A 27,385-nucleotide genomic window follows, 5' to 3' on the forward strand; every position below is an offset into this window, starting at 1 on the left:
CGGAACAGTGGGTAAACAGCAATGCAGGAATGTCAGGAAGCCTTAGAAGGCAGCTCAACAACCAACACCACTGATACACCACTATATAGCCTCCCCTTGCACTGCACACACAGTGACTGGTGTGTTGTGCAGGCCAAATTGCTAGCAGCAGAAGCAGTTTTTTTTTCTTCTCAGCAGGACAAAAAAAAAAATTGGGATTGCTTTTAAAAAAGCAGTTTGCGGAGCAGTGGGTAAACAGCAATGCAGGAATGTCAGGAAGCCTTAGAAGGCAGCCCAACAACCAACACCACTGATACACCACTATATAGCCTCCCCTTGCACTGCACACACAGTGACTGGTGTGTTGTGCAGGCCAAATCGCTAGCAGCAGAAGCAGTTTTTTTGTCTTCTTCCCTGCCTAACGCTCTCCCTACAGAATCAGCAGCAACCTCTATACTAAGATCGGCAGAAGTAAGATGGCGGTCGGCGTGCACGCCCTTTTATACCCCCTGTGACGCCCACAAAAGCAAGCCAATCACTTGCATGCCCTTCTGAAAGATTGTGGTGACCCGTGCCTATGTCATCACGTTGCCCACAGTGTCCGTGGATCCTGATTGGCTGAAAAAGAGCGCAAAACAAACTTTTGAAACGCGACTTTGGCGCGTAAGTCGCCGACCTCGTGGCCGACCTCATCCTAGGGTCGGGTTTCGTTTCATGAAACCCGACTTTGCCAAAAGTCGGCGACTTTTGAATTTTTTCGACCCGTTTCGCTCAACTCTAGTGAGTACTAATAAAATTTATACTTTTGCATATATTTTGGATCCGTTACTCCGTTTTCTCCTTTTTAAGATTAGTATATGGAGTGGTAATCCTTGCACAAGGCGTTTTTGGACCATGGTCACCGCCTTGTCTCGTTCTCTGATACTGGGCATTATCATATATGTAATGACTAGACAAGCTGTGAGCATTCTCCATCGCCGGCGGGAACAGGCGTTCACTTGACTATTAATATGCGGTATGCATGCGGACAGCCATATTCTGACCAGTCTGCATAACCTCACTCAATATACAGTACTTGTATTGAACGAGGCCAGATGTGTCTCACAATGTGGCCTGATATATGCGTATCGCATATGGCCGCTTGGTCTCAGCACCGTAAAATCCTGACAGCTGCACCTGCTGGGAGGATTCCCAAATCTGCAGTCATATAGAGTGACACACTGTGATAAATGTTGACAACCCCTTTTAAGAATGCTGGTTTCACAATAATATTTCAGTTAGACAGGCTTCTGATCAAAGGTGAAAAAAGATAATAATAATAATAATAATAATAATAAATTTTATTTCTATAGCGTCGACATATTCCGCAGCATTTTACATTTCAGAGGGGACTTGTACAGACAATATACATTACAGCATAACAATAATCACATAGATCATAACAGATACCAAGGGGAATGAGGGCCCTGCTCGCAAGCTTACAATCTCTGAGGAAAAAAGGGGAGACACGAAAGGTGGGTGGTAACAGTTACCCTGATTGTATGTGGGTCGCCCCTCACACCCAGGGCAGCGGGGTACTCGGTACCGGGCTGGTGTCAGGGGGAATGTGTCACAGCAGCGGTGACCCGGTCCGTGGCCCTGGGCGACCAATATCAATGGCGGTGATGTTAATGATGTTAAAGTTTATTGGAATAGTTCGTGACGCCACCTGTGGTGTTTGGCAAGCAAGATGTTAAGCCAACGCTGCGTGCAGATCCACTGGGACTGATGGTGTGGTGCAGCAAAGATGGTGTAGCTCTCCACAGGTGGAGCTGTAGTCCCAGGGCAGTGTAGGTGCAATGGATAAGGAGAGGCGCAGAATAGTATAGATGCTGGTACCCAGGTGTAGCGGTGCTGGAATAACTGGAGGACACCAGAGTATGCGGTTCCAAAGCTTTACTCACTGTTTGCAGTTCACACAACTGCCTGCCTCCGCACTGTGTTCTTCAGGTCAGGGCCCCAGTCAACCTCCAGGCAGGATAGTATTCTCCTCTCCACACTCCGCCAATATGTACCTTACTGAACGACTCCTCCAATGCGCCTTTAGGTTCGAAGCACTCCAGTACTTAGTTACCCTGAAATGCCTCTCTCTAGGTGTTCCTAGTCTCTACTTGTATGACAGACAGCTGTAGCCTGCTTGGGGGGCTCCGCTCTGCGTCCCGGCTCACTATCCAAGTGCTGTTGTGTCCCAAGTCTGCGATGGGAGTAAGGCGTTGGTGGCTCACTACTCCTCCGGTGTCTGTTGCCGGACATAAAGATCCAATCAACCTCGGGGACCGGGCCCCTGCCTTTGCGCTCTGGACTGGAAGGGTTCTCTCGCTTTCTCAACCTGCTTCCCACCATCCTTCTATTCTCCTTCGTTCCGATCTGTTCTATCTCTCTTATGGAATCTGTAGTCTCCAGTCTACATCTCTTTCTCCTTCTCTTCCTTCACTGCCCGAGTTCACTGGGGCAGCTGCAGCACTCCTTCCTCCATCCCTTCTTCCAGGGATCCCCACTCTTCACCGAGTGGCTGTTCTCTCCTACTCTGCCTGCCTTCTTCTGCGGACTGACCTGAAATCCTACACCTTCCCTCTCTTTTATATCTAACTCCACCCGCCTCCCCAGCACCTTTCGTGTTACGAAGCCAGGAACAACAAAAGGCACCCTATGACCTTTCCAGCATAAAGCATGGATGGGTCCCTGCTGAACTATCCTGTGTGTGGGGTGCAGGTGTGGGAATGTGGAAGGGAGTTCCCACCCTACCTGGATGGTGGGGTACCACACCTTAGGAGATGGTGCAGTACCTCTGTGGCGACTGAAGCCTCAGGGGCGACACATATGGACCAGCCATAATGATAAGTGTGTAACAGTTCAGATGCAGAGGGCTAATGGAAGCATAAAGCATATGGGAACATGATGCGGGGAACCTGGTTATGGTAAAAAACTTTTGGCTGTGCCACATAGGGATACATTAGGTTAATGTGTTGAGGCGGTAGGCCAGTCTGAATAAATGAGTTTTCAGGGCACGCTTAAAATTGTGGGGATTGGGGACTAATCGTATTGACCAGGGAAGTGCATTCCAAAGAATTGGCGCAGCACATGTATAGTCTTGAAGACGGGAGTAGGAGGTTCTGATTATTGAGGATGCTAACCCAGGTCATGAGCAGAATGGAGGGCGCGGGTAGGATGGTATACTGAAACAAGGAAGGAGATGTAGGGTGATGCTGAGCCATGAAGAGCTTTGTGGGTGAGGGTAATAAGTTTGTACTGGATTCTGGAGTGAATGGGTAGCCAGTGTAATGACTGGCACAAGGTAGAGGCATCGGTGTAACGATTGGCGAGAAATATGATCCTGGCAGCAGCATTCAAGACAGATTGGAAGGGGGGAGAGTTTGGTAAGAGGGAGACCGATTAGAAGGGAGTTACAATAGTCGAGACGAGAATGAATAAGAGAAACAGTCAGAGTTTTTGCAGAGTCAAAAGTAAGAAAGGGTCGAATTCTTGAAATGTTTTTGAGGTGCAGATAACAAGAGCGAGCCAGTGATCGGATGTGGGGGACAAAGGAAAACTCAGAGTCAAGTATGACCCCAAGACAGCGGGCATGTTGCTGGGGAGTAATAGTAGAACCACACACGGAAATGGCAATGTCGGGTATAGGTACATTAGTAGCGGGAGGAAACACAAGGAGTTCAGTCTTTGACAGGTTCAGTTTCAGATATAGTGAGGACATGATGTTATACACAGCATTTAGAAAATTGCCGGTGTTTTCTAGAAAGGCTGGCGTGATGTCAGGAGAAGAAGCGTATAATTGGGTGTCGTCAGCATAGAGATGGTACTGGAAACCAAATCTACTGATTGTTTGACCATTAGGGGCAGTATACAAAGAGAAGAGGAGGGGGCCTAGGACTGATCCTTGAGGAACCCCAACAGTAAGGGGAAGATGAGAGGAGGAGGAGCCAGCAAAAGATACAGTAAAGGAGTGGTCAGAGAGATAGGAGGAGAACCAGGAGAGAACGGTGTCCTTGAGGCCAATGGAATGGAGCATAGTGAGGAGAAGCAGATGATCCACAGTGTTGAATGCTGCAGAGAGATCCAAGAGAATTAGCATGGAGTAATGACCCTTTGATTTAGCTGTTAGTAGATCATTAGAGACTTTAGTGAGGGAAGTTTCAGTAGAGTGTAAAGAGTGGAAACCGGATTGGAGAGGGTTGAGAAGAGAGTTTTCTGAGAGATAGCGGATAAGACGGGAGTGGACCAGGCGTTCCAGGAGTTTAGAGATGAAGGGAAGATTAGAAACAGGTCTATAGTTAGCGGCACAGTTTTGGTCAAGGGATGTTTTTTTAACTAGTGGATGTATGATGGCATGCTTAAATGAGGAGGGAAAGATAAGAGAAGAGAGAGAGAGGTTAAATATTTTAGTTAGGTGAGGGGTGACAGCAGGGGAAAGGGGCTGGAGTAGATGTGACGGAAATGGGTCACTGGTGCAAGTGGTTGGGCGAGAAGATGCAAGGAGCCTGCTTACTTCTTCTTCTGTGACTGGTTCAAAATCAGAGAGTAAGCTAGATGCAGTGGTGGAGGGAGGACAGTGCATGGTATGAGGTGATTGGGAGATAATTTCCTGTTGGATCTGGTCAATTTCTTCATTGAAGTAATTGGCCAGATCGTCAGCTCGAAGCTCCGTGGTTGGGGCCTGTACTCTTGGGTTGAGTAGAGAATGAAAAGTGTCAAAGAGACCTTTAGGGTTATTGGACAGTGAAGTGATGAGGGTGTTGAAGTAGGTTTGTTTTGAGAGGTGAAGGGCAGTGTTGTATGTTCGAAGCATAAACTTATGATGGATGAAATCTTCGGGTAGGTTGGATTTTCTCCACAGACTTTCGGCGCACCTGGAGCACCGCTGCAGGAAACGTGTTTGCAGGGTGTGCCAGGGTTGTCGCCGTCTGTGTTGTGGTGTTCTAGGTATAGGAGGAGAAAATTCATCCAGGGCACTTTGAAGTGTTTCATTGTAATGCTTCAATGCAGAATCAGGACATGAGAGGGAGGAGATAGGGGCCAATGAAGACTGCAAGTTCTTCATAAGTTTCTGGGTGTTAATGGCCTGTATGTTTCTATAAATATGGACAGTGGGGGTGACCTGAGCAGCCTGGCGGTTCTTAATAGAGAATGAAAGAAGGTTGTGGTCAGAGAGCGGGAGAGGGGAGTTTGCAAAATCATCCACTGCACAAAGCCGAGAGAAGACCAAGTCGAGGGAGTTTCCGTCTTCATGCGTTGGAGAATTAGTAAGCTGCAAAAGGCCAAATGAGGAGGTTAGAGATAAAAGGTGAGGAGCAGACGGGGAGAGTGGAAGAGCAATGGGGATGTTGAAATCTCCCATTATGAGGGTAGGGATGTCACAGGAGAGAAAATGTGGAAGCCAAGTGGCAAAATGATCCAGGAACTGAAGGGAGGGGCCGGGAGGACGATATACCACCACCACTCACATGGAGAAGGGGGTGAAGAGTCTGACGGCATGGACCTCAAAAGAAGGAAAGACAAGTGAGGGTACTTGAGGGATAACCTGAAAGGTACATTTTGATGATAGGAGCAGACCAACGCCTCCACCTGCTCTATTGTCTGATCTTGGGGATCATCCTTAAGGACGAATAATCACAGTCATCCATCTAGTCCATGTAACAGAGCCCAAGTTAGACGTGTTGTCTAGTCAGGGAATACTGATCACCCCTCTGCAGGATAAATAATCATTCTGAGACTTGAGTAGAGTAATGTTTGGATTCAGCTTTACTGGGAGCTCAAGCAGTTGACACATGACTGTAAGTATGCTTTTACCAACCTGATTCTCATCCATTTTTCTCAAAGGGGTTATCTAGTCTAAATCCACGAGTCTGCATTCACGCTATATGTCACTAGTAAGTATATTGCAAGTGTGAATGTGGCCGGGTCAGAGATGGACTGGCCATCTGGCAATTCTAGCAAATAGCAGAATGGCCTGTCTGGTCATGGGCCACATTGCCTGCTACGTTGTAAACAGAATTGGTGTTCTCAAGACACCCATACTGTTAAGAGTTGTGACGGAGCACAAAGTCGCCGACTCCATCGCTTATCCCAGCAGGCCACGGGTATCATTAGAAATATTGGTCATGTTGTAATTCTTGCTTTGCTCCATCCAGGGGAATATTAGTAATATATTCCATCTAGTGCTTGGGGATATGAACAGCATGGGCCTGTATGATTTCAAATGCCAGGGCTGAATTTCAGTCCCAGTCTGTACCTGGGCCGGGTGTATGCATATTAACTACTCGCAGTCACGAGACCAACTGACCGTCATTCCTAGCTCTGACACCAAAGAATCCACAAAGTGTGCAGTGTGTACAGTGTGAGGATTCACAAGTCTGCGGTCATATAGAGTGACAAAGAGTAAATGCAGACTTGGGGATTTAGACAACCCCTTTAAGGCCTCTTTCACACTTCAGTCTTTTGGCGTCAGTCAAAATCCTTCAAAGTGTGAAAAAACGGATCCAGTGAAGATTGGCTAAAAACTGAAGCACCGCATCTGTTTTTTTGACGGATCCGTCGAAGTTGCAGATTTTGAAATTTAAAGGAGGAGAGAGAGAGACAATTTTGCTGTGCCAGAACGGCTTTTTGAGTTAAATTAAATGAATGAAAAATCTTGTGGGCATGCTCAGTTTAAAAAACGGAATCCATCACTTGATTCCGTCATGTGACGGACGGCGACGGATCTGCCGCCCATAGTCATCCATTATAGCAGACAACGGACTGCGACGGATCCGTCACCATCCGTCTTTTCAACGCAGACAAAAAACGTTACTATGTCCGTTGTATCTAGACGACGGATGCTGAAATTTCGAAGGAACCGTCAAATGACGGATGCAATGGATGGCCATCCATTGCAATCCGTCCTTAATGCAAGTCTATGAGAAAAAAAACGGATTCCGCTAAAAAAAGATCCGTTTTTTTCAAAAAAGGGCGGATTTCGACTGACGTCAAAAGACTGAAGTGTGACAAGTGCTTGAACCACCTAATAAAGTCCAATCTGAAGATTGCATTCTTTTAGTAATCGGCACTGGTGACTAAACATTTTTACTGGGTGGAAAACCCCTATAATAAGGATGTGCTGAGTATAAACTATAACTATTAGGCCAGGATAACACTACCGTATGTGATGCGAGAAACTCGCACGAGTCTCTCGCATCAACACCAGGCGCTGCCGCCGGCACACAGGAGCGGAGCAGCTGCTGCATAGAAATACATATAGTAACACTATTGTTTAATCTGGATGTGAACCTGCTTTGCATCTTGTTCTTGATTACCGCACTCCAACTGCTTGATCAATAATGTTTACATTATTATCACCATATCCTACATTGACCAGTTTTTTCGGCTTTACAGCTAAGGTGTATATTATGCTTTTCTGTATCAGCTTAGTGCATTGTGAGGTTTTACAGGCAGCTAAGAATAATGTAACCATATGAATAAAGACTGATATAGATCCGTATTCACTTACAGTGAGTATTGTAGCACAGCCAGATAGGACAGGGTTAAACCCAAACTCTGCAGGCTCTGATTATTAGCACCTGGCTGGTCTGCATATAATCGGGCTAGGTACTCACATTAGTCAATCTGCTTGGGAAAAGCTGACCAGAGTGGGTGATAGTGGAGCTGAAGAGAGACTGCACAGGCTGTGTGCACCAAACTGCAAGTATCACTGGTTACTGTGGACAATAGCTGTTTTGTTTGACCGAACTGAGACTAGCTCAGCTGTGCCTGAGTAGCCAGGGTATATATTGTGTAGTCAGCCCCTGGATAAGGCTAGGGATTTATGCTTATGGTTTTGTTTTTTTGGTCCTGTACAACCTGTGGAAAAAATGTCACATTATTCCACAAGAAACCTGTTCCTGTGTGCAGAGCCACCATAAGAACATTACTGCCCTTACTAGTGTATGGGGCATGGTGAGCAGAAGCAAAGAGGGGGGCGGTGTACTTCTTACTGGGCTCCAAGGGCAGGATTCGGCCAGGTCAGTAACGGAACGCATGTCCGAGGACACACAATAAGTTAAAATCTATGCACAGCTATAGCTTTCTGCACGGCAATAGTTTAAAGCTGCCAGTCAATCAGAGGCCGGCAGCTGATGTCAGCATGTTATGTCATTGCCATGCACTGGCGCATCAAATGAATGAGGAAGAGGATGCTGCTGGACCGCGGCCAGGTAAAAAGAATCTTTTATTCTACTGAAAGCTGCCATATGGGGGCTGGGATAGAGCATGTGGGGCCCAGGATGTGGGAGAGTATTACTGTAGGGGTTAATTAAGGGATATTATTAATGCTGTGATGTATTTTATTTTTGAGGATCCTGTTTTCAGTGTGGGATGTTATGTTACTGTGCAGTGCGACACTGTTGATTTTACTTTTTTCATCTGGCGTAGTGTAGAAGTTGGGGAATGTGCTATGGAAGTGATCAGCTATTGAGCACTGTGTGCTTATTTTCTGCAGAGACGAGTCCTGGCTGGAAGAAGTGATGTCAGTCTGCACTGGATGAAGAAGAAAAAGAGAAGTTGAAGGACTTCAAAAACAAATTTCACTGAGTCAGTGTATTGCATACAACATACAGAGCTCCTGTTTATAATGTCACTGCTGATCACCATTACCTGCACACCAACACTATATACAGAGCTCCTGTGTATAATGTCACTGGTGATCAGTGTATTACTTGTACACTGTATACTATATTCAGAGCCCCTGTGCATAATGTCACTAGTGATCCCTGTATTAACTGTACACTTACACTATACACTGCATACTATGTATAGAGTTCCTGTGTATAATGGTAATATTAGTATTGTGTGGTTTTTTTTTTTTTAATTAATGATGAGTTTTGTAGTATTCAGTCACTGTGGTCTGGTCATGGTGTGGCGATATTTATCCCTTGTATGTAATATTATTCGGACATTACAGTGCCTTGTGAAAGTATTCAGCCCCCTGGAACTTTTCCCACATATCATGCTTAAAACATAAAGATACCAAATATACATTTTTGGTGAAGAATCAACAACAAGTGGGACACAATGGTGAAATTGAATGAAATTTATTGGTTATTTTAAATTTTTGGGGAAATTCAAAAACTGAAAAGTGGGGCGTGCAATATCATTAGGCCCCTTTACTTTCAGTGCAGCAAACTCACTCCAGAAGTTCATTGTGGATCCCTGAATGATCCAATGTTCTCCTAAAATGATTAATGATAAATATAATCCACCTGTGTGTAAACAAGTCTCCGTATAAATGCACCTGCTCTGTGATAATCTCAGGGTTCTGTTTGAAGCACAGAGAGCATCATGAAGACCAAGAAACACAACAGGCAGGTCTGTGATACTATTGTGGAGGAGTTTAAAGCTGGATTTGGATACAAAATGATTTCCAAAACGTTAAACATCCCAAGGAGCACTGTGCAAGCGATCATATTGAAATGGAAGGAGTATCATACCACTGCAAATCTACCAAGACCCGGCTATCCCTCTAAACTTTCATCTCAAACAAGGAGAAGACTGATCAGAGATGCAGCCAAGAGTCCCATGATCACTCTGGATGAACTGCAGAGATCTACAGCGGAGGTGGGACAGTCTGTCCATAGGAGAACAATCAGTCGTACACTGCAAAATCTAGCCTTTATGGAGTGGCAAGAAGAGAGCCATTTCTCAAAGATATCCATAAAAAGTGTCATTTAAAGTTGGCAACAAGCCACCTGGGAGACACACCAAACATGTGGAAGAAGGTGCTCTGGTCAGATGAAACCAAACTTGAACATTTTGGCATAAAGGCAACACAGCTCATCACCATGAACACACCATCCTAACCGTCAAACATGGTGGTGGCAGCATCATGGCTTGTGGTGGTAGCATCATGGTTTGGGCCTGCTTTTCTTCAGCAGGGACAGGGAAGATGGTTAAATTTGATGGGAAGACTGATGGAGCCAAATACAGGACCATTCTTGAAGAAAACCTGTTGGGAGTCTGAAAAGCCCTGAGCCTGTGACGGAGATTTGTCTTCCAACAAGACAATGATCCCAAACATGAAGCAAAATCTACAATGGAAAGGTTTACAAATAAACGTATCCAGGTGTTAGAATGTCAAAATCGAGACCTGAAAACAATCGAGAATCTATGGAAAGAGCTGAAAACTACTGTTCACAAACGATCTCCATCAAAGCTCACTGAGCGCAAGCTGTTTGCCAAGGAAGAATGGGCAAGAATTTCAGTCTCTCGATGTACCAAAACTGATACAGACATACCCCAAGCAACTTGCAGCTGTAATCGCAGCAAAAGGTGGTGCAACAATGTATTAAGTTAAAGGGGCCGAATAATATTGCACGCCCCACTTTTCAGTTTCTGAATCTTAACAAAAAATAAAAATAACTAATAACTTTCGTTCAACTTCACAATTGTGTCCCACTTGTTGTTGATTCTTCACCAAAAATTTACATTTGGTATCTTTATGTTTTGAAGCATGATATGTGGGAAAAGGTTGAAAAGTTCCAGGGGGCCGAATACTTTCGCAAGGCACTGTATGTGTTTCGGCTATTGTAATACAGTATTTGTTCCTTTTATGTGGTATTATTCGGTCACTACGTGGTTTAGTCATAGTGTGATGGTATTTGTCCTTTGAATGTGGTATTATTAGTAATTTTAAAAAATGTTTGACACATACTTACAGAAAAATAAATAAAACGTACCTAAAAAGATTATTAGGTATTTTAAGAAATGTTTAATAGTTTAGAGTAGGGTCCGGCCAAAACAGTTTACCTTGCTGTTTGTGGTGGCGGCTTAAAAAAATCTTTTGGCCAAAACAAAAGCTGCTGGCTATGAATGTGATATGGTGTTAGATGGTAACTGTTATAAGGTATGTCTCCACGGGGCATGCTGGCAGCACTTTGGGCAAAGCGGAAACATGCTCTGCCCAAAGTGCCGCCCCCCTTTGTATGCGACTTGATACCGCATGTGTTCATTGAACATATGCAGAATCACCGCATCGTATCCATAGACAGGGTTATTTACAGTCATATGTTAAAGTTTGGGCACCCCTATTAATGTTAACCTTTTTTCTTTATAACAATTTTGGTTTTTGCAACAGCTATTTCAGTTTCATATATCTAATAACTGATGGACTCAGTTATATTTCTGGATTCAAATGAGGTTTATTGTACAGAAAATGTGCAATCTGCATTTTAACAAAATTTGACCGGTGCAAAAGTATGGGCACCTCAACATAAAAGTGACATTAATATTTCGTAGATCCTCCTTTTGCAAAAATAACAGCCTCTAGTCGCTTCCTGTAGCTATTAATGAGTTTCTGGATGAAGGTATTTGTGACCATTCCTGTTTACAAAACAATTCCAGTTAAGTTTGATGGTCGCCGAGCATGGACAGCCCGCTTCAAATCATCCCACAGATGTTCAATGATATTCAGGTCTGGGGACTGGGATGGCCATTCCAGAACATTGTAATTGTTCCTCTGCATGAATGCCTGAGTAGATTTGGAGCGGTGTTTTGGATCATTGTCTTGCTGAAATATCCATCCCCTGCGTAACTTCAACTTTGTCACTGATTCTTGCACATTATTGTCAAGAATCTGCTGATACTGAGTTGAATCCATGCGACCCTCAACTTTAACAAGATTCCCAGTGTCAGCATTGGCCACACAGCCCCAAAGCATGATGGAACCTCCACCAAATTTTACTGTGGGTAGCAAGTGTTTTCTTGGAATGCTGTGTTTTTTAGCCTCCATGCATAACGCCTTTTTGTATGACCAAACAACTCAATCTTTGTTTCATCAGTCCACAGGACCTTCTTCCAAAATGTAACTGGCTTGTCCAAATGTGCTTTTGCATACCTCAGGCGACTGTGTTTGTGGCGTGCTTGCAGAAACGGCTTCTTTTGCATCACTCTCCCATACAGCTTCTCCTTGTGCAAAGTGGCTGTATTGTTGACCGATGCACAGTGACACCATCTGCAGCAAGATGATGCTGCAGGTCTTTGGAGGTGGTCTGTGGATTGTCCTTGACTGTTCTCACCATTCTTCTTCTCTGCCTTTCTGATATTTTTCTTGGCCTGCCACTTCTGGGCTTAACAAGAACTGTACCTGTGTTCTTCCATTTCCTTACTATGTTCCTCACAGTGGAAACTGACAGGTTAAATCTCTGAGACAACTTTTTGTATCCTTCCCCTGAAAAGCTATGTTGAATAATCTTTGTTTTCAGATCATTTGACAGTTGTTTTGAGGAGCCCATGATGCCACTCTTCATAGGAGAATCAAATAGGAGAACTACTTGCAAGTGGCCACCTTAAATACCTTTTCTCATGATTTGATACACCTGGCTATAAAGTTCAAAGCTCAATGAGGTTACAAAACCAATTTAGTGCTTCCGGAAGTCAGCAAAAAGTAGTTAGGAGTGTTCAAATCAAGAAAATGATAAGGGTGCCCATACTTTGCACAGGTCAAATTTTGTTTAAATGCAGATTGCACATTTTCTGTTAGAACAATAAACCTCATTTGAATCCAGAAATATAACTGAGTCCATCAGTTATTAGATATATGAAACTGAAATAGCTGTTGCAAAAACCAAAATTGTTATAAAGAAAAAAGGTTAACATTAATAGGGGTGCCCAAACTTTAACACATGACTGTATCTTGCGGAGACGGAGTGTCGCCACAAGATAAATAGACATGCTGCGGTCAGGAAAGACGCACTGCATGTCCAGATACACAGGGCCGCCGGATGCAGCCCTGCACGCATAGTGGAGACGGGATTTCATAAAATCCCCTCCAATATGCTGTAACATTTGGATGCTGCAGCTGTACGCAGCGTCCAATCCACAGCAAATAGTGAATGTTTCCGGACCATGGAAACACCCTAAAAGGTGAATGGTGAGGACATGATGCAGAAGTGGAGTTTTTCCAAGACTAGACAGTGGGACTGTGTATAATGTCACTGGTGATCACTGTATTACCTGTATACTAACACTACTGTATATACAGAGCTCTTTGGTATAATGGCCCTTATGGTAATATTAGTATTGTGTTTTTTTAAATTAATGATCAGTATTGTAGTATCTGGTCACTATGTGGTCTGGTCATGGTGTGGTGGTATTTATCCCTTGTATGTAATATTATTTGGTCATTATATTGTGGTAATATGTGGTCCAGCCATGGTATGACAGAATTTGTTCCTTGTATGTGGTATTAGTCATTTTTAAAAATGTACCTAAAGAGCATTGAATATTTTAAGAAATGTTTAATAGAGTAGGGCCCGATCAAAAGAGTCTTCCTTGTGGTGGGGCTTAAAAAATCGATGGCTGTATGTGATCTGGTGTTGGATGGGTACTACTAATGTGTGATTGGTGAGGACGTGATGCAGAAGTGGAGTTTTTCCAAGACTGGGCAGGGGACTGTAGAATATGGGGCTCCAAAATTCCTGGTGACAGCCCTGCCTGTGTGAATGCTACCTAATGTCTGATAGTAAGAAATCCTTCATTGTGTGGGTTTATATAATAGTATTTATGCACTCATAGAAATATAGATCTATATCGCTTAAAGTATCCTCTAAAGAAAGCAGCACTATACAAAACTGACACTGCAAACGAGAGCAAGCTTCAGAGTATCGACCCAGTATCCTCCATATATACATGGCCCATCCTTTGTCACACTGGAGGGATGAGACCCATAGATGGGTGTCTGTCAATTTGGTAGACAGCACTAAATTATAATACATATAATGGGTGAGAGATACAGACAACCATCTGGATACTAACTAGCAGTCTGCCACGAATGGCACCCATTTCTTCTTATACCAGAAACAGACTGGATAGATTCAATGTATTTGCAGTTTCCATCTGCTATGTGGCCATTGCCCTTTGTTCACATAGGTCCCTGTTCAAACAAGGTGGCTCTTCTTCCTATACTATTATTTATTACTCCCATACCATCTTTTTTATATACTAGATATATCTGTAATTCTGCTTATTTTGCCTATATTTTACTATTGAGAAACCAGAGCAATCTTCAAATTATCTACAAGCTTATACAGCCTGTGCGGGAGTGTGGGCATTCCCCACTCCAATATGGCAGGTACATATAACTGAGTGCAGTAGACATGCACAGATTGAGGGCAGCTCCCTGATCTAATATGGCGCCACACAACTTGATGGAGAGAAGAGAGCTTGTGCAAATCAGTCAGTGCCGGGGTGTGCACTGACAGCTTGGGGCCCCTGTGCAAAAAAAAATGTTTGGGCCCCTCTATGTTTATGGCAACCAAGCTACAGATATTTGTCTCCTCTCAATATGAATATTACTGTCCCCTATTACATGATGCCCTCTTATGTACAGCACCATCCCTTACATATCGTAATCTCGTTATTTAGAGCATCCTGTTTTATTATAGTATCCACTCTTGTTATATAAAAACTGAAGTGATTGCTGATGGAAGTTGGTAAAGCTACTTTTCTGATAGCAAAGTATGATTAACTGGTGAGATGCTGCACCATCAGCAGTCATGTTATATCTAACAAGAGAGGACACTGTAGTAAAGAGAGAGCGCTGTGAGTAACAAAAATAACAAGAAAGCAATATGTAAAGAACGGTGCTATATATAAGATGACATAATACTTTGTAATAATGGGACAATAATGTACATAAAAACAGAGGACGCAACATAATAGGGGACTGTCCCATACATAACTAAAGAGGATGGTACGTAATCAGGGATGCCCCTTCCTGGGATAATGTCCCCCATACTGGGACCATTCCTGGGATAGTGTGCCCCTTCCTGGGATAATGTGTTCTGTTCTCCAATGCATAAAAAAATACTACTCGTCTTCCCCCTATGCTGCCTGGTGTTCGCTTCTACAGCCGCTGCAGTTAACTTCAGCATCCTCGCCATGGTGCATGATGTCGATGCCATGTGTCACCAGTCACGGGCACGCCGACGTCAGCTACCAGTCTCTGATAGGCCACTGGCATGTATTGCAGCTCAGGGAGCCAGCGGGTCCCCTGCACCACAAAACATTTCAGCAGAATGTGGCTCCAAGGACTTGCATCCAGCTGATATAGTCGTTGGTGTTGGCGTGCCCCCTCCACCTCTAGGCCCCTGGTGTAGTGAGTAGCTGGGATCACTGACATCACATTTGAGCCTAGAGCACATTCTATGTATATTACTACCGTCAGCAGTTATATGAGCAATCATTAATTATAACACTTGTGTTATCACATTATCTCTATCAAGCAATTAAGGTTTTAATATTATATGCACAATACCTGTGAACTGGCACAGGATGAAAATCAATTATTGTTATATGCTTAATGACTCATGAGGAGATTGATATTATTGCACTGTATACATATGCAGGGCCAGCGTCAGCTCTTGGGTAAGTGTCAGGGCCCTGAGCAGGCTGGGGGGCCCACTCACCATTGGGGACACCAGCACGCTATGGGGACCGGTGCCAGCACCCACAAGTTGGCCCCCCCGCTTGCTTAGGGCCCAAGTACTAGCAATACTTACCTCTCCCTGTTCTTCCGCTGCAGTGTCTTCCACATCTTCTCACTCTGGGATGTTTCAGGTCAGATGGTGCGATGATGTGACTAGTGTGCTACCTCTTCTCTGAACAGTCACAGTGCAAAAAGCCGGACGACTGCAATGCTGAGGAGTCTGGAGCAGAGCAGCGGCCAGCGAGGAGAGGTGAGCATTTCATTTTTTTTACGCTTGGCGCAATATATTGGACTCATATATACTGGAGCATTGTATGGGGCCCATCATATACTGGAGCATTATATGGGGCCCACGATCCTGTATGGAGAGCTATGTGGAACCCATAATACTGGAGCCCAACACCGGAACTGCTGCAACCCACCAACCTACTGTCTCCTTCCCCACCATCCTGTAGCATGTAAGCCCGAAAGGGCAGGGTCCTCTCCCCTCTGTATCAGTCTGTCATTGTTAGTTTACTGTAAGTGATATCTGTAATTTGTATGTAACCCCTTCTCATGTACAGCACCATGGAATCAATGGTGCTATATAAATAAATAATAATACTGTATAGAGGACTAAACTGTCCGGTTTCTGAGCTAAATAGTTATTACTCATGTAATGTAAGAAGTAAGTGAAATCTTTGGCATTGTTCTATACCTATATTTCTCTGCCGTATCTGTGCATCATGTATCGTGGTATGTCTTAAAGGGACCCACTGAGACCATTTCCCCAGGGCCCATGAAAACCTGGAGCCGGCCCTGTACATATCAACTATTCTTTCCTGATGTATATTGATTGATCACTGATTATAGAGTGTAACCTATATGTACTGTGCTTATACTCTGTGAATGTTGATGGCTTGAGAAAGGTTCACAGTTTTGAAAAGTTGAAATGTCGCGCATATCTGGGTGAATAAAGACCAAAGTTTATTTCACGATCTCATGCCTGGAGTGCTGCTATATTTTTATATTTTTTTGCCATGTATCTACATCAATCTACATTCATATGGTTACATTTCTATATGAAAAACAGCTGCATACATGTGTCCATATATATATATCAGTGTATAATACACAGTCTTGATTATTCTGACACAAGCATCCTGGCTGAATGTGGCATGTAATACAGGTGTGTACTATATCTTGACCAAATGTGTAACTTTCCATGACCCTAACTGGATTCCCATGGAGTCCTGTAAATCTTTTTATTCGGCTTTACAGTACACTGCATTATATACTGATTCTGGGTTACACAATGATTTTGGCCATGGCACAGGTTGTGCAGCATAAAATCATTGTAAGCTGCTGCTACATGACATAGCAGCAGAAATAAAGTGATTAGGGTCACAATACATGCCCTGGGTACCACGACAAGCAGATTGAAAAAAAAAAATCAGAACTTGTCCCACCACTGCAGGGGTTGCAATGTGACCCTCCTCACCTGTATCAGAGGCATGAAGAGAAGTTTGGCAGCTTGATCTATGTTGTAACTAAACATCATTTTGCTTCAGCATATGTTTATGGGATAACGTTCCTGCCATGCACGTCAATGTCAGTTGCTATCTCCACGCTGCAACACACTTGGATGCACATACACCTGACGTGGGGGTCCCCTTTCAGTATGGACCCGGTTGCACCCTCTGTAATTGCAATCATTACACCCATGAGTAACAGAGGACATGTGACAGTGCTATCACCATTGTGGTGTGAGGTGTAGTGATCGGTGCTGAACTGCCACAGATGGAAGCACAGGATCACTACTCAGTCAGTTTCAGTGCTGGAATGAATGATAGTATCTGCCCCAGCACTAATCTTAAAAGCCAATGATTGTGTAGTGCGTGGGAAGAGGGCAGCGCTGGATGAGAGTTTAGGGAAAAAAAGCAGAGCAATTTGCCTAGTGTGGGGAGCAGCATGTAATCAAACTCCGTGCAGGCAATAAAGTGAAATTCAGGGTGTCATAAATTCAATAGAGGTGAAACTAGCTTTATTAATAAATTAGAATGTTATTTTTTCAGGCTGGCAGTATATCTCGGGCTGCGGCTGGCAGTATATCTCGGGCTGCGGCTGGCAGTATATCTCGGGCTGCGGCTGGCAGTATATCTCGGGCTGCGGCTGGCAGTATATCTCGGGCTGCGGCTGGCAGTATATCTCGGGCTGCGGCTGGCAGTATATCTCGGGCTGCGGCTGGCAGTATATCTCGGGCTGCGGCTGGCAGTATATCTCGGGCTGCGGCTGGCAGTATATCTCGGGCTGCGGCTGGCAGTATATCTCGGGCTGCGGCTGGCAGTATATCTCGGGCTGCGGCTGGCAGTATATCTCGGTTTTCCTTTATAGAGTTGGGATATAACAAACAATTTTAAAGCGCATTCAAGCTACAAGATATTGATATGCTATCCTCAGGACCTACATTATATCACAAATATCATAAATATTTTATCTTCAGTGTTGTAAATTTACGGAATCCTGTGAAGTCCATCCTATAGTACAAGGAAATACATCCATGCATAGATTAGGTAAGGGTTAACTAGAAGGTATGGTAACACTAGTAATTGATGGGAGCTGTTAAAATAGATGTCCCCACTTATTTATCCCCAATCCACAGTATAGGGAATAAGCTGCTGTTTGCTGGGGCTGCGTTCCCCAGACCCTCCAGCCCTGAGATGCCCCTGTAGGATGGAGCCGAGGTGGCGCATGCGCCCCACACACTGTACAATGATGAGAAAGACTCTTACCTGCGATTTACACCTTCAGCTGAAAAAGAAACAACAGTTTACAATTAGATTTATTGAAGTATTTAATAACAGTTGCAGCGGACGACTTATTTTTGGGTCGTATTCACACGTCTTTGTTTTTCTCATCTGCACAAACCCAAACTAATTTTCATCAGTGCGCTGCTTCCAATTTTCATCTAGTTTTAGTCCATGTGTCCATTTTTTTACCATCAGTATCTCATCCTTTTCTATTGTATGCAAAAAGAAAACCAAAACCTGATGGAAGTTTCCCAAGTTTCTCCTAGTAGTCAGTCAGTGGGTGAGTGTGATCCACAATTCGCCCCACAGCTGACATGTTACCAGCTCCATAGAATATAAGGGCCAGTGAAAAATACTGGCAGCACCCCTGGTACATAGACACACATGTGACTGAGCCCTTCCTTTACAACGTGATTGTACAGAGACTTCCTTACACAATATCTGATCTAGCATCCAGGTTTCGGCTATACAGTCCCTACTGGAGTGCAGGGGCGTCACATCAATAGCGGGGGGCCACACGACCCGTGAGTCCTGGGGAGTGTTGGCTTTGTTTCCCCATCATCATAATTTTACCATCAGCTTCTTGTTCCACCATTCAGCCTGACACTCGGCTCAGCAGGCGCGATAGGCAGGCAGCAATAGATCGCGCCTGCTGTAGAAAACCTCAGCCCCACACTGCACAGACCGGAGCAGGGCGCTGGGGGACACGGCCAGGCATAAATGCTATAAATGCATGTGAGAAGAATGTGATACTTACATGGGATGTCAATCACTGCAGGCTGTAAAAGTAAAACAGAGAAGTGTAAAAAGTCTATGAAATCTTTCATCTTACATTGTCCTGTACATCACATACTCATAGGCTTCCATTACACCCATTACACTAGACAATGAATGTGACATTATCACACAAGATAGACTGCGCTAGTATTAATAAATCTATGAGCAGAGCGCCAGTCCGTGCCCCATGCAGCATTCATACAGTCCATAAACAGCACGCCTGCTATGTGACCCGGCATCGGCTGACAACTATAAGATATGTGGAATATATTTATACATTAGTTGTGTATTAGGAATCTCTGGAGCTGCGTCCATTCTGTACATATTTATTGGGTTTAAAAATGGGGGTAAACTGGCATCGCTGCGTTACTACATCTGCCGTAATGTAACAAAGAGTTGTCTGTGTTTCATGGCACTGCAGCCTTGCAGCGCTGGGGTTCAAATCCCACCAAGGACAATATCTGCAAGGAGTTTGTATGTTCTCCCCATACTGATAGGGAAAGTAGATTGTGTGCTCCATTGGGGACAGCGATGATAATGTATGCAAAGCACTGCACAATATGCTAGCGCTATATATAAGTAAACGTTATTATGCTACAAAGATTTAACTCTTTAAAAGAGTTGTCCACTACTTGGACAATTCCTTCTTGAACTAAATGTTTGGTCCCAATAAAATAATAAAGCTTAGACTCCCCTCCCATGCTGGTGCTGTTCCAGCAGTGTCAGCACTTGCGGTCCCCAGAGCTCTGGTGCCGTGTTGTGACACGTGGTGCTCGGCGCCCAATCAGCGCTGGCATCATTGTCCCCACCTTCGTACAGATTGAACATGAAGAGGAAGTCCGGGCTGCAGCTGATCTCAGTCTTCCTTCCAGCCCTGAGAACCCCTCTATACTTGATACCCAGCCTTGCTGAAGCTGACAGCTGAGCATTGGGGCCCCAAGCTGTCAGTTTTGCCTGGCAGGTTATCAAAAATACAGGGGAAGCCACACATTGTTTTTTTAATTATTTATTTAGAGAGCATGAGTCATCACCTGCTCTCAATGTTATTAGCAGCAGCTGGCGTCGGTTGATGGGAGCAGATGTCTCATCAGCCGACACCAGTGACTGGAGGTAAACTTTGTACCGCCGATCTCAGCGGTGGGTTCACGCTGTCATTTGTAGTGGTAGTGCATGGCAGACACTGGATATTCGGGCTCCCCATTCAAGTGAATGGGGTCCGGGTTTTTTAACAGTTCGGCCGAACCTGCTGGACCCAAACAACCAGGGGTCCACTCATCTCTACCCATGAAAGAAAAAAGTTTTTAAAAATGTAAAAAGATAAAAATTCAAATCAACCCCCTTTCCTCCAGTTAATATTAAAGAAAGGGAATAATAAAAGGAAAACACATATTTGGTATCAATCTGTTCAGAAAAGTCTGACCTATGAAAATATAAAATTAACTGACCTAATCTGTAGAAACTGTAAAGCATAAAAAAGAATCAAAATGCCAACGTTGCAGGTTTTTGGTTGCTACAACTCCACAAAAAAATACATAACAGCAATCACATAATCATAACTACCTCAAAATATTATTAATACATCAGGATACCATGCAAAAAAAGAAAGTGTATAAAGAACGGACATCAGACAACAGAAATTCATTATTACATACACGTATAGAGACAGCATTACTATCACTATTCTGAATTCCACGGCTTTTCTTATTTGGAACTTACATAGATCGGTCTCTCGTTTGTGCTCCACATTCTTCTCCTAGAACCAATCGCACAATCCTGAATAGGACAAATAGAGAGGTTTCCATATAAATAGCCTAATCTCAAATGCTAACTTTATCAACAGTAAATATTACTGTAACTAATTAACAAATATAAGGTTTTCTTTCTAAAAATGTATGGGACATGAGAATTGGGAAATAGGGGAAGCTTATCACAAGAAATCAGAAATTTGTATAGCTAGGAAATGGGGAATAATGAGGGCAGGGCAGGAGCATAAGACGCGCATACTCACTCTCATCCACAACTGCAACTCTCAAAGGAGTTCCAGTAGAGCGGCTGACAATAGCGCCGATCCTGTGATGTCACAACATTCTAGAATGTCTGCAGGAGACAATCAGATCCAGTATAATCCTGTATAATAAAGTATTGGAGGATTTATAGATATATGTAAATAATGTGATACAGCAAATTATAGAAAACAGCACCCCTGCGCCCCCCCACTCTGCACACACATGAACACATGTATAAAGAAGAGTATAGTCCAATTTTTTTCTTATATTGTTATTATACATATGCACATAAGTGTAGGGATACGGAATTTTATAACATGTTACTCTAAATTCATAGGCATTAATGTGGAGTTTGTCTTTTTCTCCAAGATTTTGGAGGTGTCTGTGGGGATTTTTGCCCCTTCAATCAGGATCGCATTTGTGACAGTAGACATTGATGCTGGATGGGTGGTCCTGGCTAGCAATCTCCATTCTTGTTCATCCCAAATGTGTTGGATGGGGTTGAAGTCAGGGCTCTGTCCGGCCTTAGCGGCTGCAGGTCCCTCACTGCTCCTTTGCATGGTGCTGCTCCTCTATCCTGGAAATATTCACTGCACACTCAATTCAGTTCAAGCAAAATAGATGATTTGTATTTATTTCCATAGGTATCAGTCATGTATTCATGTATTGATTCAATGAATCTTTCTCAAATATGTCACAGGGTATTCCAGAGCCACGGTTATACAGGTGCTCCTGTCAGGACACTGTGCAGCGTCATATGTTATAGCACACCACATACTATTTGCACACACACAAGCCACATACAATATACACACACCATATACTATATACACACACCACATACTATATACACACATACAAGCCACATATAACATACGCACAACATACTATATACACACAACATACCATATATACACACACAAGCCACACATTATATACTCACACCATACTATATACACACACCACATACTATATACACACAAGCCACATACTATACACAGACATCATATACTATACACACACATCATATACTATATACACACCACATACTATATACACACATACAAGCCACATATAACATACACACAATGTACTATATACACACAACATACCATATATACACACAAGCCACATACAATATACACACACCATATACTATATACACACACCACATACTATATACACGCATACAAGCCACATATAACATACACACAACATACTATATACACACAACATACCATATATACACACACAAGCCACACATTATATACTCACACCATACTATATACACACACCACATACTATATACACACAAGCCACATACTATACACACACATCATATACTATACACACACATCATATACTATATACACACCACATACTATATACACACATACAAGCCACATATAACATACACACAACATACTTTATACACATAACATACTATATACACACAACATACCATATATACACACACAAGCCACACATTATATACTCACACCATACTATATACACACACCACATACCATATACACACAAGCCATATACTATATACACACCACATATTATACACACACCACATACAATATACACAAGCCACATTTTATATACACACCACATACTGTATACACACCACATATTACTGTATATACACAAGCCACATACTATATACATGCCACATACCCACCTCATACAACACATACACAAGCCACATACTATGTATACACACCACATACTATATATACTCCACATACAATATATACACAAGCCACATCTAATATATAAAGCTCAAGTGTGTGTGTATGTATGTATGTATGCATGTGTGTATGTCCAGGATTGGCATCCGCACCGTCGCAGCTACAGCCACAAAATTTGGCACAGTCACACGTCTGGACCCCGAGAGTGTCCTAGGCTATGTTGTGAGGTGAAATTTCTGCCCCACGCGTTCCAATTCACCAAACAATTTTGCCCCTATCTACATAATGGGGAAAAAGTGTGTGTGTGTGTATTAAGCCCCGCCCCTCATTATGATGTCATAATGGTTGAGTATGAGATGGAGGATGTGTGATGGGTATATGGGCACTGAACTATGGGATGGAGGATATGTATGACGGGTATATGGGCAAGGGACTATGGGATGGAGGATGTGTGATTGGTATATGGGCACTGGACTATGGGATGGAGGATATGTATGACGGGTATATGGGCACGGGACTATGGGATGGCGGATATGTATGATGGGTATATGGGCACGGGACTATGGGATGGAGGATATGTATGATGGGTATATGGGCATGGGACTATGATATGAAGGATGTGTGATGGGTTTATGGGCACTCTACTATGGGATGGTGAATATGTATGATGGGCATATGGGCATGGGACTATGGGATGGAGGTTGTGTGATGGGTATATGGGCATGGGACTATGGGATGGAGGTTGTGTGATGGGTATATGGGCATGGGACTATGGGATGGAGGATGTGTGATGGGTATATGGGCACTCGACTGTGGGATGGAGGATATGTATGATGGGTATATGGGCACGGGCCTATGGGATCGTGGATATGTATGATGGGTGTATGGGCACAAGACTATGGGATGGAGGATAATTATAATTTGCTATAACTAACCACAGTTAGTTACTATGCCCGGGCAGCGCCGGGCTCTTCAGCTAGTATTATATAAAAGAAAAAAGGGGTTCGGTACCATTTTAGCCAGTTGAAAAATAATGCATAGCATATTATATACACACACACACACCATACTATATACACACCACATACACACCTCATACTATAAACCAGGAGCATTGCTAGAGTCCTATAAGATCAGGGGCCCAAGCCCCAAAGTGCATATTTCCCCATATAACTCCCCTAAGCCATTTAAAATATCATCTATACATACATAATTACAGTATACCAATGTTGCTAACCAAAAATACACAATGCAAAGACCAATATTATCAACATGCTACTTTAAAATATGGCTACACAATGTCCACTACCATCACCACTACACAGCGAATACATATTATAATAAGCAATATTATTATAAGAAAGCTGACTACACAGACACAAATGGAACCAAGATTAAGCTGGCTGGCTTAGTGATAGAAAACAAAGAGTGGTTATTAATGGGGCATACTCAGATTGGGCCAGGGTTACTAGTGGGGTACCACAGGGTTCTGTATTGGGCCCCCTACTATTTAATATATTTATTAATGATCTAGTGGATGGCTTACACAGTAAAATATCAGTATTTGCAGATGATACAAAACTATGTAAGGTAGTTAACACAAAGGAGGACAGTTTGCAACTACAGACAGATTTGAGTAAATTGGAGAATTGAGCTGAAAAATGGCAAATGAGGTTTAACACGGATAAGTGTAAGGTTATGCACATGGGAAGGAGAAACAGATGCTATAATTACTTACTAAATGGAAAACTGCTGGGGAAATAAGACATGGAAAAAGACTTAGGCATCTTAGTCAATAAGAAGCTAAATTGGAGTGCCCAGTGTCAGGCAGCTGCCAGCAAAGCAAATAGGGTCATGGGATGCATTAGAAGAGGTCTGGGGACACGAGATGAAAACATAATTCTCCCTCTGTACAAATCTCTCGTCAGACCACACTTGGAGTATTGTGTGCTATTTTGGACGTCGGTGCTCAAGAAAGACATTACTGAACTAGAAAGTGTTCAAAGGCGGGCTACTAAAATGATAAATGGAGTTGGTTCACTACAATACCCAGAAAGGTTATCAAAATTAGGTCTATTTACTCTAGAAAAGAGAAGACTTAGGGAAGACCTAATATATATGTACAAGTATATCAGAGGGCAATACAGAGATCTCTCCAATGAACTGTTTGTACTAAGGACTGTGACAAGAACAAGGGGGCATTCTCTTCGTTTGGAGGAAAGACAATTTCTGCACCAGCATAGAAGAGGGTTCTTCACGGTAAGAGCAGTGAGGCTCTGGAATTCTCTTCCTGAGGAAGTGGTGATGGCCAACTCATTGAATGAATTTTAAGAAAGGAATGGATGCTTTTCTTGTGAGTAACAGTATACAAGGTTATGAATAACATAATATTATAGGTAGATGATTGACCCAGCTTAGGCGAAGGAATTTTTTCCCTATGGAGAAAATTGGCTTCTACTCTGTGGGTTTTTTGCCTTCCCCAGGATCAACAATGCAGAACAGCTGCACTAAAATAGGCTGAACTAGATGGACATAAGTTCTTCCTTCAGCCTTCAAAACTATGTCACTATGTTATTACTACGTAGATAAGGGAACTGAGATATGGGAGCAAAACCGATCTTACTACAAAGATAAGGGAGCAGAACCAAGCTTAATACAAAGCTATAGGAGCAGAACCGAGACTACTACAGAGCTATGGGAGCAGAATCAAGCTTACTAGAGAGATATGGGAGTGGGTCGCCCTCCCAGGGCCGTGGGGTACTCGGTACCGGGCCGGTGTCAGTGGGACGTGTCACAGCAGTGGTGACCCAGACCGTGGCCCTGGTCGCCCAAGTAATAGGAAGATGTGAATAGTGAAATGTAGTTAGATGAATAGTTCGTGACGCCACCTGAGGTGTTCGGTAAGGGAGGTGTTAAGCCAACACTGCATGCAGATCCTCCAGGACAGATGGCGTGGTGCAGCAATGATGATATAGCCCTCCACAGGCAGGGCTGTTGTCCCAGGGCGGTGTAGATGTGGAGACACTTAGGTGATGTATTGTCTGGCGCAGGGGATGTAGCAGTGTCAGGCAGACGGACGCAGGAAGGAATGGAGGACACCAGGGCATGTACTTCCAAAGCTTTACTCACAGTCTGTAGTGCCCGCTTCTGTGCCGTGTCCTTCGGGTCAGGGACTCAGTCAACCTCCAGGCAAGATGGAAAGCTCCCTTCTACACTCCGCCAACTTATATGCCTTTCCTGAAGGTCTCCTCTAAAGCGCCTTTAAGTGTGAAGATCTCCAGTACCGTGTTACACTGGAGTTCCTCCTGACAGATGTTCCCAAGAACTCTACTTGCACGGCAGACAGCTGTAGCCTGCTTCGTGGACTCTCTACTCCTAAGTCCCGGCTCTCTATCTGTATTGCTGTTGTGCCCTTTGGTCGCCCTCGCACACCAAGGGCAGCGGGGTACTCGGTACCGGGCCAGTGTCAAGGTGGGAATGTGTCACATCAGCGGTGACCCGGTCCGTGGCCCTGGGTGCCCAATATCAATGGCGGTAATGTTAATGGTGTTAAAGTTTATTAGAATAGTTCGTGATGCCACCCGTGGTGTTTGGCAAGTAAGATGTTGAGCCAACGCTGCATGCAGATCCGCTGGGACTGATGGTGTGGTGCAGCAAAGATGGTGTAGCTCCCCACAGGTGGAGCTGTAGTCCCAGGGCAGTGTAGGTGCAATGGATGAGGAGAGGCGCAGAATGGTATGGAGGCTGGTACCCAGGTGTAGTGGTGCGGGAATAACTGGAGGACACCCGAGTATGTGGTTCCAAAGCTTTACTCACTGTTTGCAGTTCACTCCACTGCCTGCCTCCGTACTGTGTTCTCCAGGTCAGGGCTCCAGCCAACCTCCAGGCAGGATAGGATACTCCCTTCCACACTCCGCCAACACGTACCTTACTGAATGACTCCTCCAATGCGCCTTTAGGTGCGAAGCACTCCAGTACTTAGTTACCCTGGAATGCCTCTCTCTAGGTGTTCCTAGTCTTTGCTTGTATGACAGACAGCTGTAGCCTGCTTCGGGGACTCCTCACTGCGTCCCGGCTCTCTATTCAGTTGCTGTTGTGTCCTGTTGTGAGTTCATTTTCCCCTTCGTCACTGAGGTCTGGTGAACTCCCTATTCTGGTAAAGGAAGGTAATGAGTCTGATTATCAGGCACCTGAGCCTGATGATGATGACTGGCTGAGTGGAGTCACGGACTGGATATAAGGCTGCCGACGCCCTTCTGCCCTGCGGGTGATTTCTCTGTGGACTTCTAGGAGACCAGTCTGATTCCTGCTCCTCTAAAGCTAAGATTTCTGCTTTGCCTGTTAGCATTTGTGTTTGTTTTTGTTTGCCTTGCTTTTCTGGATTCTGCCATTCCCTGCTGGGGTGAGCTGAATCTCTTTTTGCCGGTTGCTCTGTCTTCAGAATATTCCTGAGTACTGACATAGCTTTTTGAAGCCTAGCGTCTTCAGGGCCTTTTTCACTGTCAGTTTGTTGGCTCTTATTTTCATAGGGTTTTTCACGGATTGCAGACAGCAGCCTTCCTGTCCTTTCCTATCTAGTTAGCTTGGGCCCCGTCTTTGCTCAGTCTATCTTTCTGTCTGTGTTAGGCT

The sequence above is a fragment of the Dendrobates tinctorius genome, unplaced genomic scaffold, assembly GCF_039654945.1.
Source record: "Dendrobates tinctorius isolate UK_male_01 unplaced genomic scaffold, ASM3965494v1 ptg000043l, whole genome shotgun sequence".
In the NCBI taxonomy this organism is placed as follows: domain Eukaryota; kingdom Metazoa; phylum Chordata; class Amphibia; order Anura; family Dendrobatidae; genus Dendrobates; species Dendrobates tinctorius.